The sequence below is a fragment of the Mesoplodon densirostris genome, chromosome 4 (assembly GCF_025265405.1).
Source record: "Mesoplodon densirostris isolate mMesDen1 chromosome 4, mMesDen1 primary haplotype, whole genome shotgun sequence".
NCBI lineage: Eukaryota > Metazoa > Chordata > Mammalia > Artiodactyla > Ziphiidae > Mesoplodon > Mesoplodon densirostris.
Window position 1 is genome coordinate 165,528,597 of NC_082664.1, and position 20,964 is coordinate 165,549,560.

General features: G+C 43.7%; 1 protein-coding gene and 1 pseudogene across 1 annotated transcript in view; one reads left to right on the plus strand and one right to left on the minus strand.

Moving 5' to 3' along the window:
- The window catches only part of CCDC3 (coiled-coil domain containing 3), a 108,503-nt gene that overhangs the window by 72,214 nt on the left and 15,325 nt on the right, over positions 1–20,964 (minus strand). The gene's annotated exons all lie outside the window — the stretch shown is intronic.
- Positions 14,090–14,525, plus strand: LOC132487683 (large ribosomal subunit protein uL24-like; annotated as a pseudogene).

Sequence of the window (20,964 nt, forward strand, 5' to 3'; positions counted from 1 at the left end):
AGAGGGGATGGAACTGCCTGATGGTAGACTGATATATTGAAGTGATAGCAATTATACAGAATTTGGAAATCATGCATATGGCTATTTTATCCACCTAAACTCGGCCTCAGAATACCCTGCAGAAGGGGAGGGAGAGGTGGGATGGAAAGGGAATTACGGCCCAGACAGAATACGAGGTACTGGGAAGCAGAGGGCACGGGGCTGAAGGCTGAGTGAGCTCTGACTATGAGTCACAATGGAGCTGGGAGCCAAGCTCAGTCAGGAGACCCAAGGTGGGCTGGACCCCCAGGCCAACAGGACACCCCCGTCTTTGTAGGAGAAAGGAGAGGTGGGTGAGTGGATCAAGAAGAGGCCTGGTGTTTCCCAGTGATGTCATCTGCATCCTTAATCCCAGAAAAGGAAACAGGAGGGTGTTTTATGAGAGTCCTCCCTGCAGCCCAGAGAAGCCCCATGGTCTGCTCACTTCCTCTCTGTCCGGAGGCCCATCCTTCAAGGTCGGATGAGGACACTCTCTCACCAGCTCCTGCAATGGTAGGAACCAACCTTCTGCAGAGCAAGACCTGATTTCTGCCAGGCACAAGGGAAGAAAACAGGGCTGACTCAACCCATCCGAATGGAAGTGGGTGGGAGGAGGCGGGTAGGATGAACCCAGCTTCTCAAGACAGTCCCGACAATCCCCTGCCCTTCCTGGAAACTTCTTGGAACCCAAATCAAAGGCAGGAGATGGAAAGAGAGGATGGAGGTGTAGGAGGAGAAGATGGAATACAGAATAATCACAGTGAGAACAACAGAACCGATATTTACCGGGGTTTTACTCTAAGTGTATTAAGTATATTAACATGAGTTAATACATTTAACTCCTAACAACCCTATGAAGTAAAGTCTATTATTATCCTATTTTTTTTTTTCATGAGGAAACTGATCCCACAGCTCATACTGTTCACTTTCATGCCAGGTGTTTGAAAAATGTCCCCAAGGCCTTTTTTTTTTTTGGCAGTACGCGGGCCTCTCACTGTTGTGGCCTCTCCCCCTGCAGAGCACAGGCTCCGGACTAGCAGGCTCAGCGGCCATGGCTCAGGGGCCCAGCCACTCCGCGGCATGTGGGATCCTCCCGGACCGGGGCACAAACCCGTGTCCCCTGCATCAGCAGGCAGACTCCCAACCACTGCGCCACCAGGGAAGCCCTCCCAAGGCCTTTAAGACACGAGTTAACTGTCACTCCGAATAGCCAAGCAGAAAAGGGCAGCATAGCTGGGAAATGCCGTTCCACGTGGCGAAACGGTACTGTGGCGTCCTGTTGTCGAGAACTTTTGTGAGAGTGTAGGGAAAAGAAACAGACGCAGCTCTCGGAGCCCTTGACGCTGACCCACCAGCAGAGGCACCCGCCTTTCTGAGCAGCTGGGTCCTTGTTGCCGGCTCCACGGGGGTCTTCCATCGCCCCTAGGTCACTGCCTAACTGCGGGGGGGCGGGGCTCTGTGAAGTTTCGTCCTTTCAACATCTTGAATTCTTCAATGGGTCTTATTTGAATCGCATCCAGGGATGAAGGTGGATGGCCAGATCGGGATCTCCTCGGAGAGCTCCAATGTGTTCTCCCAGTTTAACAGTTACCATTTTTTGAACACCTACTGTGTGTCAGAGATGTGTAGTAGCTAGGGTTTTATATACATTATCTCCTGAAATCTTAACCTCTTCAAGGTAAGTAATGCCTACCCTGTACATTGTGCCATGACAAATGAAGAATCTGAGACCACCCTCCTGCCACCACCTCCACAACGAAGGGATTCCCAAAGGTCAACTGTCCGGTGAGTCCAGGAGTCAAGTCCATGCCTGACTGACTGAACTCAAGTCATCACGTGGGCTTCTCTGGCCTTCATTATTAGGTTTAAATTGTTTTAACACCATGGGCTTTGATCCTGCCATCCACACCCTCTTCCCAAGCCCTGACCCAGCAGGGAGCAGAGGCATCTCTCCCTTGTAAATGTCCTCCACCACACCCACACCTACCCACACCCACCCACACCTACCCACACCCACACCTACCCACACCCACCCACCCACACACACACACACACTCTCTCTTTCTGTTTGTCTCTCCCTCCCCCTCCCTCTCTCTCTCCCAGCCTCCCACACCCTCCAATGGGAACAAACCAGGGCTCCTTTTGGGCCTAGCCCCCAGCCCAAGTTCTGAACAGACAGGAACCTTCCCATGTTCTACTCAATTCCAACCCCACCTACTGCACACAGATCAGCCTTGTAAGAGAAGAACTTGAGTTTCATCAGCCTTTCACGAGAAAGGCTGCAAGTAAAAAAATCCACCGAGCCAATTCACCCCTAGTTGTTTCTCCAACTAGAAGAAACATGGGCAAATCAATACTCAACAACCCCTCCCACGGTCTACAGCACTCAAGTCTCTCTTTGTGCACAAGGCCAGGCCTGCAGCCAAGGGCTCTCAACAAGCAGCTGCCCACCTGCTGAGTATTGGGGGACAAGTCCTGCTAACAGTCCTTCTGTTGCCAGTGCCCTCAGTCACACAAGGGGTGCCCCTGGCAGGTGACAAGAAATGGACACACTGTGCATGTAACCAGCAACTCTTACAGACAGCCTCAAAGCATTTCACTCTTATCATCCTTTAACCTTGTTACCAAGGGTGGTAGAGTTATCCCAACCCCAGTTTGCAGGTGCTAACCTTCATTTCCCCAGGTTTCAATGAATTGAGTCAGGCTGGAAATTCAGGACACAGCACAGTCATAGGACCCTGGGCCCCAAGACGCACCCTTCCACATTGCATCCTACTGACTTATTAAAGACAGGAGGTGAGAATCCCTGCAGGGGTAAGATGGCTGTTATTTGCATCTCAGCCCCCAGGTCTCCCCAGATGGGGTCCAGACAGTGGAGCAAGGCCACCTCAACCAGCCACAAGCCCGGGCTTGGTGAGAAGCATGTCTCTGGAGACCAAGGTCTCTGCCCAATTTCCCTCAGATGGATGAGTAGAAAGATGAGCAGTAGCAGCAGCATAAGTGAGGGACGGGCGGTCAGCAGAAGCTCATGGACCTGCATAAATGAAAGGAAGTGGTGTTTCTGGAGCTGGTACTTGAGCATTCATTCTCCCATTCGCTGAGCAATTTCTGTGTGTTAAGCTACAAGGATGATGAAGACATGGTCCCTACCCTCAGAGTAGCAGGTATAATGGAGAAGCGTAGCATGAGGAGTGGCAGGGATGGGGAGCAGGGGTAGCCAAGAATTCTAAGTGAATTCCACCACATAAGGTTGAATTGTCAAGACAAGAATCCACAACCACAAAGAAATGTATGTTATAGAATTTATCTTTCTACATCTGATCCTAACCTGCTTCTAACTTACAGTCTTATGATACAAGTAGATAAAAACAGATGCATGCACCTCTACACATGCCCTGTCCCATATGCAAAATAATGTAATTCTCGCTGAAAATCCAGTAAGACTAGCGGGGAGGGAGGGATGAATTGGCAGAGCACGAGGGAATCTCAGGGCAGTGAAACTACCCTATATGACACTCTAATGGTGCACACATGTCATTATGCATCTGTACAAACACATAGTATGTACAACACCAAGAGTGAACCCGAAGGTAAACCATGGACTCTGGGTGATTATGATGTATCAATGTAGGTTCGTCAATTGCAACAAATGTACCATCTGGAGAAGGATGTTCATAATGGGGAAGGCCATGCATGTGTTGAGGCAGTGGGTGTATGGGAAATCTTTCTATCGTCCCCTCAACTTTGCTGTGAACCTGAGACTACTCTAAAAAATAAAGTAGTTTAAAAAAACTTTGATAAGACCACCACCAGATCATAATATAGATGGGTATTTAGTCCAGTCCAGCTGCTAAAACAAAGTACTATAGACTGGGTGACTTGCACATAACAGAAATTTACTTCTCACAGTTCTAGAGGCTAAGAAGTCCATCAAGACATTGGCAGATTCGGTGTCAGGTGAGTGCAGCTTCCTGGTCCATAAGCAGCCATCTTCTCGCTATGCCCTCACATGGAGGGACAGGGAGCTCAATGAGGTCTCTTCTGTAAGGGCACTAATCCCATTCATAAGGCTCCACCCTCATGACCTAACCACCTCTCAGTCCCATCGCACTGGGGGTTAGGGTTTCAAGATATGAATGGAGGGAAGGGCACATAAACATTCAGTCTGTGGCAACAAGAGCCCTGGGCAGCCAGCCAGCCTACCCACCCTGAGCCCTCTCTCTGCTCAGAGCCTTCTCCATGGCAGCAACCAAAATGAGACATTATGCAGTATGCCAGGCATCTGAGCCTCCATGGCCACGCTCTAGGGTCCAAGATTTAAAGAGACGTCCATTTGGAAGCCCAGATTTCTCAGTCTGCAAGCTCTGCCTTCACACACCATCCTGAGATAGAAGTTCAGTGGGCCAAAATGCAAACCATTTGGGGATTTGCCAAATTACAGAGCTCCATTCAGCAGCTAGCCACTTCTTATTCTGTGCCATAGTCTTTGCATACATAGCTCGTTTAAATCTTAAAATAGCCCTGTGCAAAGAGATCATTATCCCAGTTTTACAGATAAAGCAGCAGAGACTCAGAGAGGTTGAACGTCTTACCCACAGTCACAGAATGAGTTTGGAGCAGTACCAGGATTCAGCCCCCAGGTCTCCCCGGGTCAACACTCAAAATGGTATCCACCACTTTTTAGTGTCCAGAGGAGAGTAAGCAGTGCCTTTGACATATTTCCTTGGTGCCCCTAAATGCCTGTAGATACCAGTGTTGATGAAGCCTTTCAAGGGAAAAGAGCAAACCTGCCACCCCTGCAGAGTTAGTAAGCTGACTGCAATGCTGACAATGACAGCATCTCAAGCTAATTTCCTTGGATAGGTCTCTCCAGAAAGCATCCAATTCCAGCCATGAGAGCAACATGTTTGCAACATGAATTGACTAAAGGGAGAAGAAATGCCCTTCACTTGAGGGTTTCAATTAATTAGTGTTTCTCATAACAAAATCCAAGCTCTCATAGGGCCTTTCCAATAAGGCCTTGTAAGCGGTTTTCTAACCCTAGGAAAGACTTACTGCTGACTCCTTCAGACTTATTAATGTTTCATCACTAACAGATACATATTAAGTTCCTATTGTTCATGAAAAGAATTGGATTTGAAAGAGAGGATTCCTTCTCATTAGTAGCTTATGACCTTATTACAGACAGATAAAAACTTACAAAAGACACGTCTGGGGATTTCCCTGGTGGTGCAGTGGTTAAGAATCTGCCTGCCAATGCAGGGGACATGGGTTCGAGCCCTGGTCTGGGAAGATCCCACATGCTGCGGAGCAACTAAGCCCGTGTGCCACAACTACTGAGCTTGCGCTCTAGAGCCCACGAGCCACAAATACTGAGCCCTCGTGCCACAACAACTGAAGCCCGCATGCCTAGAGCCTGTGCTGTGCAGCAAGAGAAGCCACTGCAATGAGAAGCCTGCACACCACAAAGAAGAGTAGCCCCTGCTCACCGCAACTAGAGAAAGCCCGCACACAGCAACGCAGACCCAACGCAGCCAAAAAATAAACTAAATAAATAAATTAATAATAGTAATAAAAAAGACACGTCTGGAATAAAGCAGGTTTCATCTTCCTTAGGAACAACGGAACAGAGGAATGAACTCAGGCCCAGGCTTGTTCATGGTTGGTGTCTGGATGGTATCAACTGTGTGGTTTGAGTGACCCAATGTATTGTCTAGAAAAGAAAAGCTATTTTCCCACTCTTGCTTGAGTGCCCTGTTCCACTCATTTTTTTTTCAACTGAAGTATAGTTGATTTATAACATTATATTAGTTGCAGGTTTACAACATAGTGATTCAATATTTTTACATAGTATACTCCATTTAAAGTTATTATAAAATATTGGCTATATTCCCTGTGCGGAACATTACATCCTTGTATCTTTTTATTTTATACATCTTTATTGGAGTATAATTGCTTCACAATACTCTGTTAGTTTCTGTTGTACAACAAAGTGAATCAGCCATATGCACACATATATCCCCATATCCCCTTCTTCTTGTGTCTCCCTCCCACCCTCCCTATCCCACCCCTCTAGGTCGCCACAAAGCACCAAGCTGATCTCCCTGTGCTATGCTGCTTCTTCCCACTAGCTATGTATTTTACATTTGGTGGTGTATATATGTCAATGCTACTCTCACCTTGTCCCAGCTTACCCTTTCCCCCCACCCCGTGTCCTCAGTTCCATTCTCTATGTCTGTGTCTTTATTCCTGTCCTGCCACTAGGTTCATCAGTACCATTTTTTTTTAGATTCCATATATATGCATTAGCCTACAGTATTTGTTTTTCCCTTTCTGACTTATTTCACTCTGTATGACATACTCTAAGTCCATCCACCTCACCACAAATAACTCAATTTCGTTTCTTTTTATGGCTGAGTAATATTCTATTGTATATATGTATCACATCTCCTTTATCCATTCATCTGTCGATGGACATTTAGGTTGCTTCCATGTCCTGGCTATTGTAAATAGTGCTGCAATGAACACTGTGGTACATGTCTCTTTTTGAATTATGGTTTTCTCAGGGTATATGCCCAGTAGTGGGATTGCTGGGTCATATGGTAGTGCTGTTTTTAGTTTTTTTAATATCTTTGTATCTTATTTTATACCTAGCAGTTTATACCTCTTAATGCCCTTCCACTATCATGTCCCTCCCCATTCCCCTTGACTCATTTTTTTTAAGAATTAAAGGATCTAAAGCTTTAAAATGTAAATGTTTACGGAAGGCAATAAATAATGCCACTAACCTCCCTTACCACTTTACCCTGAATTAGTCTATGAGATCAGCTTCAACTGTCTAGCAGAGCCTTGGGGTTACACAACACAGGCAGGCAAAGGACAGGTGGGGCAGAAGAGATCTCTGGGGTCTGGAGAATGGGACTCTAAGAAAGAGATAAGGTGGGAGCCATGGGCACCAGGCAGGCGGCCAACGGGGGTCTGCAGGGAGAACCCAGAGATGAAAACAAAAAGACAAACAGCACATAGAGACTAACCCTGGTCTCCAGATGCAACTATGACCATTTCCCAGAAAACTGAGAAACCAACCCTTCTCTCTGGCCACAGAATAAGGAAATGAAAAAAAGGGCCCTTTTCTCAAAGCAAACAAATAGAAATGATTTAGAAAGCACCTAGAGGGTTGCCACCTGACACTGTGCAAAAATGTCCTTCCTTTACTTTTTATGTATGTATGTATTTACGCACACATGCATTGGTTTATTATATTCCTTTGACCTGTATTTACGACCATTTTGCTTTACTACAAAGCTACGACAGAGTCTACACACTTTTGGAACCCTACGCTAGCTTCTACTAATATTTTAATAGTTTTAGTGAAATTACAGTTACCATATTTAAAATCAAAACAGCAGCACTTGGCCACATGATAAGAGTTGTAGCTGTGGGGTGGGTCTTTGTTTTCCTATAAAATTCTTCCGCGATGTTGCATTAAGGGGTTGACCAGATGACTCTTCAGCTCCCTTCTAGCACTGACATTCTTCTCCTTGTGTCTGTGCAGAGTAAATGGACTGGCCTTGAGTGCACCCAGGGGACACCGATCCCCAGAACAGGCTGGCAGCATCTGGGTTTGCCTAGGCCCCCAGGGGAAGCATGGCTCTGCCAGGTGTCACAGCTGATTTAACTGAAAGAAAGATGAAAACCAGCCATGGGAACTGAAGCTTGACAGCATTCCCTGAGGGTCTGGTGAGTGAGAACCAGAGCAGTATGGAGGAGACTGGAGGAACCTCCTCTGGCCCAAGACTCCCGGGCAATGTTTGCTCTAACCACTGAGATCCATCCCCAGGAATTCCCCCAGCTGTGTGCAAAACCACAGTGCCTGCTGAGGAAGGTGAGAGCTGAAGCTGCTAGTCAACTCCTGGGATAGGATGATGCAGAAGCAAAGGGCCTACTGGGAGAAGGGGGTGTGCGGAAGAAAAAAGGATAAAGGCAAAGATACGTTTTCCCTTCCCAAGAGAGGTCTGCATGAGCTAATATCTCCACAGGGAGAGCTCAGATGGTGGCAGATTTTTTGCTTCCAAGACAAGAAGGGGATAAATGATCATCCTGTCTTATTTAAGACCACAGCTTGATGGCCAGAGATCTCTCTTCCAAATCTCTCACGCTGCTTTGTAAAGGACAAGGACAGTCAACACATTCAGTCTCCGTGTCCACATGGGAACAATGAAACACTGAGAAAGAATTTAATGAAGAAAGCAACTGCAGTAGACTTTGGGAACAGACGTCAGAACGTCCATTTCCTAGCCTGCAAGACTCTCGGAATGCTTTATTTCCTTTCCTCCTAGTACCAGAACACATTTCCATAGCAACTCCCAGAGAACTGGGTGCCTCGTGGGGCCAGACGGAGGTTGGCTTAAAGATCCTCTTCTTTGGGGGCATAGAAGACCCTTAACAAGAACCAGATCCCTTGTTGGATCCTCCCCTTTCAATTTCAGGATGTATGTGCTGAGGTACTCTGGAATGATTTGGGGATTAAAGGGTGGACATTATGCAAGAAAAGAAATTAAAAATTAATGAAGAAATGAGGTCACTCAGTGAAGCCTCTTCAACAAACCAGGATGAGAACCTTCTCCTGCTCACTTCTGACTTTTTGGCGAAGATGCATAACTGCCATCTGTGAGGCGGTCCACAGGATGAGAGTATGGATTATTCACAAAGCTCTGAGTTTAGTTACCAAGTTCCATACCACTATGACCTACCCTGATCCATTTTGCAGATGGAGAAACTGAGTCATGGTGAGATCACATGGTTATTAATGAGATAAAAATGAGCACTGGCCTAGCATGGATCCAAATCTACAGCTTGGCAGCTCTATTCACAACAGTCAAGACATGGAAACAACCTAAATGTCCATCAACAGATGAATGGATAAAGAAGATGTGGTGTATATATACAATGGAATATTACTCAGCCATAAAAAAGAATGAAATAATGCCATTTACCACAACATGCATGGACCAAGAGATTATCATACTAAGTAAAGTAAGTCAGAAAGAGAAAGACAAATACCATATGATATCACTTATATGTGGAATCTAAAATATGACACAAATGGGGGATTCCCTGGCAATCCAGTGGTTAGGACTCCGCACGCTCACTGCCGAGGGCCCAGGTTCAATCCCTGGCTGGGGAACTAAGGTCCCACAGGCCACGCAGCATGGCCAAAAAATAATAATAAAAAAATAAAATAAAAAATAAAGTATGACACAGATGAACTTATCTATGAAACAGAAACAGACTCACAGACATAGAGAACAGACGTGTGGTTGCCAAGGGGTGGGGTGGAGAGATGGATTGGGAGTTTGGGGTTAGCAGATGCCAACTATTATGCATAGAATGGATAAACAACAAGGTCCTACTGTACAGCGCAGGGAACTACATTCAATATCCTGGGATCAACCATAATAGAAAAGAATAAGAAAAAGAATGTATATATATGCATAACTGAATCACTTTACTGTACAGGAGAAATTAACACAACACTGTAAATCAGCTATACTTCAATAAAATTTTTTAAAAATCTACAGCTATGGTCACATACTACAACACGGATGAACCTTGAGGACACTATGCTAAGTGAAACAAGGCAGTCACAGAACGACAAATAATGCATGACTCCACTCATTTAAGGTATCTAAAGTAGTCAATCTCACAGAAGCAAAAAGCAGAATGGTAGTTGCCAGCAGCAGGGATGTGTGGGGAATGGGGAGTTACTATTCAATGGGTCTAGAGTTTCAGTTTCTGCAAAATGAAAAAGTCTTAGAAATCTGCTTACAACATGTGTATAGTTAATACTTGCACCGTACACCTAATGGTTGAGGGTAGATTCCATGTTATGTGTTTTTTTAATCACAATTTAAAAGATCTATAGCTATGAGCAGCTTAACAGCTGTGTCTCATCCATCTTAGTGCTGCTGCAAAGAAGAGTTTGAAGACATAAATACTATAAAGGAAAATGTCTACAGCCATAGCTCTAGTAAGAGGAAATGACAAACATGGGCAAAAGATATGAATAGACATTTCACCAAAGAGGCCATACAGATGGTAAACCTGCAGATGAAAAGATGACCAACATTGGCAGTTACTAGGGAAATAGAAATTTAGACCACAGTGACAAGACAGACCACAAAATGGGAGAAAATATTTGCAAATCATACACCTAATAAGGGTCTAGTATCTAAAATATATAACGAACTGTTACAACTCAACAATAAAAAGACAACCCAATTGAAAACTGGGCAAAAGTTTGAATAGACATTTCTCCAGAGAAGCTACGCAAATGGCCAATAAACACATGAGAAGATGCTCAAATCATAACTCGTCAGGGAAATGAAAAATCAAAACCACAATGAAAGACCACTTCACTTCCAGCAGGATGGCTAGAATCAATAAGGCAGATAATAACAAGTGTTGACAAAGATGTAGAGAAACTGGAACCCTCATACACTGAAGATGAGAAGGTAAAATGGCGCAGCTGCTTTGGAAATCAGTTTGGCAGTTCCTCAAAAGGGTAAACATAGAATTACCATATGACCCAGTAATTCAACTCTTAGGAAAATACCCAAAAGAAAACACATATACATACATACAAAAACTTGTACAAAAACATTGTTAGAAATATTATTCATAACAGGCAAAAGTGGAAACAACCCAAATGTCCATCAGCTGATGGATAAACAAAATGTAGTAATCATACGATAGAATATTATTCAGCCATACAAAGGAATGAGGTGCTGACTCATATTACAACATGGATGAACCCGCGAAACATTATGCTTAGTGAAAGAAGCCAGTCGCAAAGGGCCACATATTGTAAGATTTCATTTCTATGGGCAAATCCATAGAGACAGAGGATAGTGGTTGCCGGGGGCTGGGAAGAGGGCTGAATTGGGAGTGACTGGTAATGGGTACCAGTCACTCTTTTTGGAGGGATGAAAATGCTTTGGAAATACAGATAATGATGATAGTTGTACCTACCTGAGAATATATTAAAAACCATTGAATTATATACTTTAAAAGGGTGAGTTTTATGGTGTGTGAATTACATCTAAAAAAAATTTAAACACAATGAGAACTCCTATCAGAATGGATAAAATAAAAAATAGTGATAATGGCAAACAGCAATGATGCAAAAAACTGGATCACTCAGACATTGTTGGTGGGAATGTAAATGATTCAGCCACTTTGGAAAACAGTTTGAAAGTTTCCTTTAAAATGACGAATGGACTCATCAGGTGACCTGGCATATGACACTCTTGGCCATTTACTGTAGAGAAATGAAAACTTTTTTTTTTTAAGTGGCATACCCTTTTTTAAAAAAATTTATTTATTTTTGGCTGCACTGGGTCTTCGTTGCTGCACACAGGCTTTCTCTAGTTGAGGCAAGCAGGGGTTACTCTTCCTTGCGGTGCTCGGGCTTCTCATTGCGGTGGCTTCTTTTGTTGTGGAGCATGGGCTCTAGGCGCAAGGGCTTCAGTAGTTGTGGCACGCGGGCTCAGTAGTTGTAGCTCACAGGCTCTAGAGCACAAGCTCAGTAGTTGTGGAGCATGGGCCTAGTGGCTCCGTGGCATGTGGGATCTTCCTGGACCAGGGCTCGAACCCGTGTCCCCTGCATTGGCAGGCAGATTCTTAACCACTGTGTCACCAGGTCACCTTTTTTAAAATTTATTTTTGGCTGCACTGAGTCTTTGTTGCTGTGTGCAGACTTTTCACTGCGGTGGCTTCTCTTGTTGTGGAGCATGGGCTCTAGGTGCACAGGCTTCAGTAGTTGTGGCGCACGGGCTTAGTTGCTCTGTGGCATGTGGGATCTTCCCGGACCGGGGCTCGAACTCGTGCCCCCTGCACTGGCAGGCGGATTCTTAACCACTGCGCCACCAGGGAAGTCTAAGAAATGACAACTTCTGTCCACTCAAAAACCTATGCATGGGGCTTCCCTGGTGGCGCAGTGGTTGAGAGTCCACCTGCCGATGCAGGGGACATGGATTTGCGCCCCGGTCCGGGAAGATCCGACATGCCGCCGAGTGGCTGGGCCCATGAGCCGTGGCCGCTGAGCCTGCACGTCCGGAGCCTGTGCTCCGCAATGGGAGAGGCCACAACAGTGAGAGGCCCACGTGCTGCAAAAAACAAACCAACAAACAAAAAAACCTATGCATGAATGTTCAGAGCAGTTTTTTTCATTAGAGCTGATAACTCAAAACCAACCAATGTCCTTCAGTGAGTGAATAGTTAACCAAATGATGGTCCACCATACCATGCAGTATTACTCAGCAATAAAAAGAAAAACAACTTTGGATGAACCTCAGGGAAGTTATGCTGAGAGAAAGAAGATAATCTCAGAAAGTTCCTTAAACTGTATGGTTCTACTGATATAACACTTGAAATAACAAAATTCTGGAGATAGAGAACAGATGAGTGGCCACCAGGGTTTGGGAATGGACAATGGAGAAGTTGTAGCTATAAGGAGTACCACAAGGGAGCCCGAGGTGATGGGACGGTTCTGTATCTTGACTGTGTTGATAGCAACAGGAAGCTACACTCACACAAACAAGTGCATTATGTATAACTGGTGACTCAGCTCTGTGCATTTTACCAGTGTCATTACCCGGTTTTGCTATTGCACTAGTTATACGACATGTTCAATTGGGAAGAATGGGTGAGGGATACCAAAGACTTCTCTCCATTTCTTTGCAACAGCCAATGAATCTATATTTATTCCAAAATAAGAAGTTTGTGGGGTTTTTAAAGTAACTACATGGGGTATTAGTCAATGCTTAAAAGTAATGACTGTGGGGCCTCCCTGGTGGCGCAGTGGTTGGGGGTCCGCCTGCCGATGCAGGGGATACGGGTTCGTGCCCCGGTCTGGGAGGATCCCATGTGCCGCGGAGCGGCTGGGCCCGTGAGCCATGGCCGCTGGGCCTGCGCGTCCGGAGCCTGTGCTCCGCAACGGGAGAGGCCACAACAGTGAGAGGCCCGCATACCGCAAAAAGGAAAAAAAAAAAAAAAAAAAAAAAAAAAAAAAAAATAAAAGTAATGACTGTGTTTCAATAAAGCTCAGAAGTGAAGGCAGAAGTCAAGAAGAAATGACAGCCTGCACAGTACAGCCACAAACTATCACCTCTACAACACGTCAGAGGAATCCTCCTTTTAGTGTGAACTGCATATACCTGATAACAAGTCAAGAACTTCCGGTGTAGACCCACTAACTTGTGTGTCCTCACTTGTCCTCTAATCCCCCGCATGCAGATCTGCTATCCTAATCTACCCTCATCCTCATCTCTGGGCTTCCATTCATGCTCTTTCCTGTCTGACTTCATCTTCTCTCCACTTATCCAAATCCTTCCCACTGGGTCATAAGGCCCTGCAGCAGTATCCATCTTTCCACATGGGTTAATTGTATCTCTCTAAGTAGATGCTTGAGTTCAGACACCAGCTCATCTTCCTCTACCACATCCTCCATAATACATCATACAATGCTGAGAATGTAGGGAGTATCAAAGATTTCTGTTGATGGAATAAAGGCCTGCCTGCATCAAGATCTTTTATTCTCACTCTTGCGAGCTAGGTGATGGAGAACGGGTACACACAGGGGCATGAAAGCCAAGACAACGTTTCACATGTAATCGCAACTGGGACCAGCTGCTCTGCGACATGTGGGATCTTCCCAGACCGGGGCACAAACCCGTGTCCCCTGCATCGGCAGGCGGACTCTCAACCACTGCGCCACCAGGGAAGCCCGCAACTGTGTACTTTTAAAATCATCATCTCAGTTGCTTTTTATTACAGGGCTATGAATGATGCATAGGAGGTATAATCTGATCCATTTTACGGATAAGGAAACTTAGTTCAGAATGGCTAAGTGATATACAAAATCACAATTGGTACTGAGTCAGGGTTAGAAACCAAGACTCATCCTAAAACCTTAACGAGATGCAAATTGCCACTTTAAACTTGGTTTTTAAAAGAGCAAATTATTGCTCTCTTCCCTTCTGCGGCCATTGCTGAAGCACCAGCGGCCAAAATGAAGTGCAATCCCTTTGTGACTTCTGACCCAAGCGAGAACCGGAAAAGGCATTTCACCGCGCCTTCCCACATTCGCAGGAAGATCATGTCTTCCCGTTTTTAAAGAGCTGAGACAGAAGTACAATGTCCGATCCATGCCCATCCGAAAGGACGATGAAGTTCACGTTGTACAAGGGCGCTACAGAGGGCAGCAAACTGGCAAAGCAGTCCAGGTTTACAGGAAGAAATATGTCATCTACGCTGAATGAGTGCAGCGGGAGAAGGCTAATAGCACGACTGTCCATGTGGGCGTTCACTCCAGCACGGTGGTTATCACCAGACTAAAACCGGACAAAGACTGCAAGGAGATCCTCAAACATAAAGCCAAATCTCACCAGGTAGGAAAGGAAAAGGGCAAATATAAGGAAGAAACAATTGAGAAGATGCAGGAATAAAGTAATCTTGAATACAACTTTCATTAAAAACTGTTAAAAATGAAAAAAAGGGCAAATTATTAGTAAATTAAGATGCAAATGTTCCCAAGATGAAGTGTAACTTTTGCAACCCAAAATATGGTACTTAGCCAACACCTTGGGGTGGCTGAGGCCCTATATGAGGAGGAAAAAGGAGAAGGCTTAAAAAGTGGGGATAGAAGAGCAGACTGTGATCAGGGAACAATTGGAGGAACACAGGAAAAGCCCCACTTCCAAACATATCCTGAATCCAGCCATTCCTCTCCAGCACCACTGCTGTGCCCTAGACCCTGCCTCCATCACTCAGAGCACATCACTCCACTCAACAGCTCCCCGAAGCATAAAGGTCTAAACTTGACCTTGCTTAGAAAAGCTCTAAATGGTCCAGGTCCTGCTCACCTCTCTAAACTCATCTCATTCCATTCGTCCCCACCGACAATGCTCCCTTCACACCTTTCCAACCCTCAAGCATGCCTAGCAGGGTCTTGCACAGCGGCACTGGCTTCTTCTCCTGCCTGGAATGCTTTGCCACCTGACCTTTGTACAGCTTGCCCTGTCATTCAGACTTCAGTGTAGGTGTCACCCCCTCAGCCTAAAGTAGTTGCCAATTCCTCTTTGTCATTTACCACCCTCTTTTAATTCTTTGCCAAACATCGTTAGCTGACATGTTTCTTATTGACTGATTATTGATTGATGTATTGATTGTCTCTTCCTCATCCCACTACAGTGTAAGCTCTAGGAGGGCAGGGGACTCTCTTCTCTTTTTTTTTCTTTTGTATTCCCAGTGCCTGACATACAGCAGGTATTCAATAAATACGTGTACAGTGAAGGTCTGAATAAATGAATGAATGAAAAAGACCACCACCCTAACTCCCTCACAGTTCTGGTTCTACCTGGCCAATGAATGACCTATTAATGGCAACCTAAAAGTTACTAACATTCAACTAGAGGATAAGTAAATAGCATGACCCTTGATATCACAAAAAGTACTTTGAAAACAGTAAACCGCTGACCCCTGAACGACACAGGGGTTAATCCACGTAGAACATAGTTGGCCCTCCACATCCTCAGACTCAACTAACCACGGACCGCGTAGTACTGTATTTACTACTAAAGAATATCTGCATATAAATGGACCCGTGCAGTGCAAACCTGTGTCGTTCAAGGGTCAACTGTATTACAGATCATCTTACAAGGTCCAGATCAAGCCCCCTCTCTTCTCTGAAATCTTCCTGGGATACTCAAGGCCCCACTGATCCCCCTTTCTCTGACTTCCTAAAGCTTTTACTGCCTACACCACTCATGTGATACTTTACAACCCTCTTCTGTATTTTGGTACCCATGCCTACCATGTGAGGGAACCATGCTAGGTCCTGGGAATAAAACAACCAGTAAAAAGGAGTTTATATCCCAGATGGGGGACATGAATAGTAAACAAGTATTTTCATAAACCATTGTATTTGTGATAAGTGTCACACACACAAAAAGGTGTGCACTAACAGCATAATCAAAGGACAAAACCAGACCAGCTGCATAAAGGAAGGATAGCAAATAAGAAGTGGGTCAGGGAAGTAACACTCTATGAGAAGAAAATCTCTCAGCTTTGGAAGGCAGGAGACCAGGGAGCAGGCAGGATGGAGAACATAAATAGCATGAACTTGAAGCTGGGAGACCCTGATCTCACTTCCGGCTCCATCACTGTCCACCCACATTCCTCAGTTTGTCTAAATTTCAATTGACTCAACTGTGATAACAACAGAATCATGTTCAGTGTTTACAGAACCCTCAGAGAAATAAAATATAACCCCTTCATCTTCCACAGATGAAATTATTTAATTTCAGTGAACAAGATACCTATTGAGTATATATTAATTACGTGTTAAGCATAAAGATCCATCAAAGTAAATGGATTTGACCAAGATTAACATTAGTTAGTGGGCACAGACCATATTAGAATCCACATCTGCTGAAGCCCAGGCCCTGAATTCTTCTCATAGGTATCCATCACCCTCCACAATCTGGTCTATGCAACTCCCACTACTCTCACTGCTAGAAGCCCATTCCAAGCTGAAATGCTGAAACCATTCCAAGCTCCATGTTGACTCCAGGCCTTCTGAAATTCTGGGCCCCTTTGTGAGGTCACACATCCCCCTTTCCCAGCTCAGAACGTGAAATGTCCCCCATCCACACTCAGCTCAGGTAACACCTCCTAGATTGCCATTCACCTAGCTGGTCTAGAGCAGTGGTTCTCAAAGTCTGCAGATTCCTGGGGGATCCAGAGATCCTTTCAGGGGAGCCCATGAAATCAAAACTATTTTCAGAACAATACTAAGATGTCTTGTTCACTGTGCTGACATTTGCACTGTTAGTGCAAAAGCAAAGGTGAGTAAAACTGCTGGCACCTAGTGCAAATCAAGGCAGCAGACCAAATGACACTAATAGGCATTATATTTTTCAGTGCCTTGTGTGGGCAGAAAAGAAAAAGGCAGTTTAAGAATGTCCTTGATGATGGGACTTCCCTGGAGGTCCAGTGGTTAAGACTTCGCATTTCAGTGCAGGGGAAGATTTGATCCCTGGTCGCAGAGCCAATATCCCACATGCCTCAGGGCCAAAAAACCAAAACATAAAACAGAAGCAATATTGTAACAAATACAATAAAGACTTTAAAAATGGTCCACATCAGGCTTCCCTGGTGGCACAGTGGTTGAGAGTCCGCCTGCCAATGCAGGGGACACGGGTTCGTGCCCCAGTCCGGGAAGATCCCACATGCCACGGAGCAGCTGGGCCCATGAGCCATGGCTGCTGAGCCTGCGTGTCCAGAGCCTGTGCTCCACAACTAGAGAGGCCACAACACTGAGAGGCCCGCGTACCGCAAAAAAAAAAAAAAAAAAGGTCCACATCAGAAAGTCTTAAAACAAACAAACAAACAAAAAAACTTCCACTAGAGCTACTACTACTACTAGAGCTAATCAACAAGAATTTGGTAAAGTTATAAATAATTACATAATTAATGCACAAAAATCTCTTGCATTCCTATACACTAATGATGAAAGATCTGAAAGAGAAATTAAGGAAAGACTCCCATTTATCACTGCAACAAAAGGAATAAAATACCTAGGAATAAACCTATCTAAGGAGACGAAAGACTTGTATGCAGAAAAGTATAAGACACTGATGAAAGAAATTAAAGATGATACCAACAGATGGAGAGATATACCATGTTCTTGAATTGGAAGAATCAACACTGTGAAAATGACTATACTACCCAAAGCAATCTACAGATTCAATGCAATCTCTATCAAACTACCAATGGCATTTTTCACAGAACTAGAACAAAAAGACTGCACAATTTGTATGGAAATACAAAAGACCCCGAATAGCCAAAGCAATCTTAAGAAAAACAGAGCTGGAGGAATCAGGTTCCCTGACTTCAGACTATACTACAAAGCTACAGTAATCAAGACAGTATGGTACTGGCACAAAAACAGAAATATAGATCAATGGAAGAGGATAGAAAGCCCAGAGATAAACTCACACACATATGGTCACCTTATCTTTGATAAAGGAGGCAAGAATATACAATGGAGAAAAGACAGCCCCTTCAATAAGTGGTGCTGGGAAAACTGGACAGCTACATGTAAAAGAATGAAATTAGAACACTCCCTAACACCATACACAAAAATAAACTCAAAATGAATTAAAGACCTAAAGGTAAGACCAGATACTCTAGACCTAAATGTAAGGCCAGACACTCTAAAACTCTTAGAGGAAAACATAGGCAGAACACTCTGACATAAATCACAGCAAGACCCTTTTTGACTCACCTCTTAGAGAAGTGGAAATAAAAAGACAAATAAATGGGACCTAATGAAACTTAAAAGCTTTTCCACAGCAAAGGAAACCATAAACAAGACAAAAAGACAACCCTCAGAATGGGAGAAAATATTTGCAAACGAAGCAACTGACAAAGGATTAATCTCCAAAATATACAAGCAGCTCATGCAGCTCAATATAAAAAAAACAAACAATCCAAAAATGGGCAGAAGGCCTAAATAGACATTTCTCCAAAGAAGATATACAGATTGCCAAGAAACACATGAAAGGATGTTCAACATCACTAATCATTAGAGAAATGCAAACCAAAACTCCAATGATGTATCACCTCACACTGGTCAGAATGGCCATCATCAAAAAATCTACAAACAATAAATGCTGGAGAGAGTGTGGAGAAAAGGGAACCTTTTTGCACTGTTGGTGGGAATGTAGACTGATACAGCCACTATGGAGAACAGTATGGAGGTTCCTCAAAAAACTAAAAATGGAACTACCATACAACCCAGCAATCCCACTACTGGGCATATACCCTGAAAAAACCATAATTCAAAAAGAGTCATGTACTACAATGTTCACTGCAGCTCTATTTACAGTAGCCAAGACATGGAAACAATCTAAGTGTCCATCAACAGATGAATGGATAAAGAAGATGTGGCACATATATACAATGGAATATTACTCAGCCATAAAAGGAAATGAAATTGAGTTATTTGTAGTGAGGTGGATGGACCTAGAGACTGTCATACAGAGTGAAGCAAGTCAGAAAGAGAAAACCAAATAGCCTATGCTAACACATATATATGGAATCTAAAAAAAAAAAAGTTTCTGAAGAACCTAGGGGCAGGACAGGAATAAGGACGCAGACATAGAGAATGGACCTGAGGATACAGGGTGGGGAAGGGTAAGCTGGGATGCAGTGAGAGAGTGGCATGGACATATATACACTACCAAATGTAAAACAGATAGCTAGTGGGAAGCAGCCGCGTAGCACCAGGAGATCAGCTCAGTGCTTTGTGTCCACCTAGAGGGGTGGGATAGGGAGGGTATGAGGGAGACGCAAGAGGGAGGAGATATGGGGATGTATGTATATGTATAGCTGATTCACTTTGTTATACAGCAGAAACTAACACACCATTGTAAAGCAATTATACTCCAATAAAGATGTTAAAAAAAAGACAAAGTAATCAAAACCTATCCATACAAAATAAAACATAGCACAAAACATTGAAGATAGTAAGAGAGAAAAACATGGGAAAATGAACTATAAGACAAACAAAAAACAGTTAACAAAATGCCAATAGTAAATCCTTATCAATAATCACTTTAAATGTAAATGGACTAAATTCCCCAATAAGAAGATATGGGATAGCCGAATACATACAAAAATTAAGATATAATTGTATTGGGACTTCCCTGGTGGCGCAGTGGTTGAGAATCCGCCTGCCAACTCAGGGGACACGGGTTCAAGCCCTGTTCCAGGAAGATCCCAATGCTGCAGAGCAACTAAGCCCGTGTGCCACAACTACTGAGCCTGCGCTCTAGCTCCCGCAAGCCACAACTATCGAGCCCTCGGACCACAACTACTGAAGCCCATGCGCCTAGATCCCATGCTCTGCAACAAGAGAAGCCACCGCAATGAGAAGCCTGCGCACCTCAAGGAAGAGTAGCCCCCACTTGCTGCAACTAGAGAAAGCCTGTGTGCAGCAACGAAGACCCAACACAGCCAAAAATAAATAAATAAATAAAATTTATTTTTAAAAAAGATACAATTGTATTGTATCTAGAAGAAACTCACTTTAGATTCAAAGGCACATTGACTGAAGGTGAAGGAATGGAAAAGGATATTCCATGTGAAAGATAACCAAAAGAAAGTAAGGAGTGACTATTCTAATATCAGACAAAATAGGTTTTAAAAACTGTCTCTAGAGATAAAGGTCAGTACATAATCATAAAGTGGTCAGTTCAATAGGAAGATATAATAATTGTAAATATATATGCACTCAATGTGAGAACACCTAAGTATATAAAATATTGACAAATCCAAAGGAGAAAGTGATAGAATACAATAATAGTAGGAGACTTCAGTATCCCACTTTCATAATGGAGGTAACACTTAGATGCAGAATCAATTAAGAGTGGACTTGAACAACAGTATAGACCAAAAGGACCTAACAGACATATAGAAAACTTTTCACCCAACAGCAGGAGAGTACACATTCTTTTCAAGCACACATAGATATTCTCCAGGATATATCACATGTTATACCACATGTTAAGTAACAAACAAGTCTTAACAAATTTAAAAAGATTAAAAGTATACCAAGAATCTTTTCTGAACACAATGGAATAATCAATAATCAAAGGAAAAGAGGGAAATTCACAAATACACCGAAATTAAACAACACACACTTGAATAACCAATGGATCAAAAGGGAATTTTTTAAAATCTTGAAACAAATGAAAATGAAAACACAACATACCCAAACTTATGGGATGCAGTAAAAGCAGTACTAAGAGAAAAGTTTATAGTGATAAATGCCTATATTATAAAAGAAAATCTCTAATAAAGAACCTAAATTTACACCTC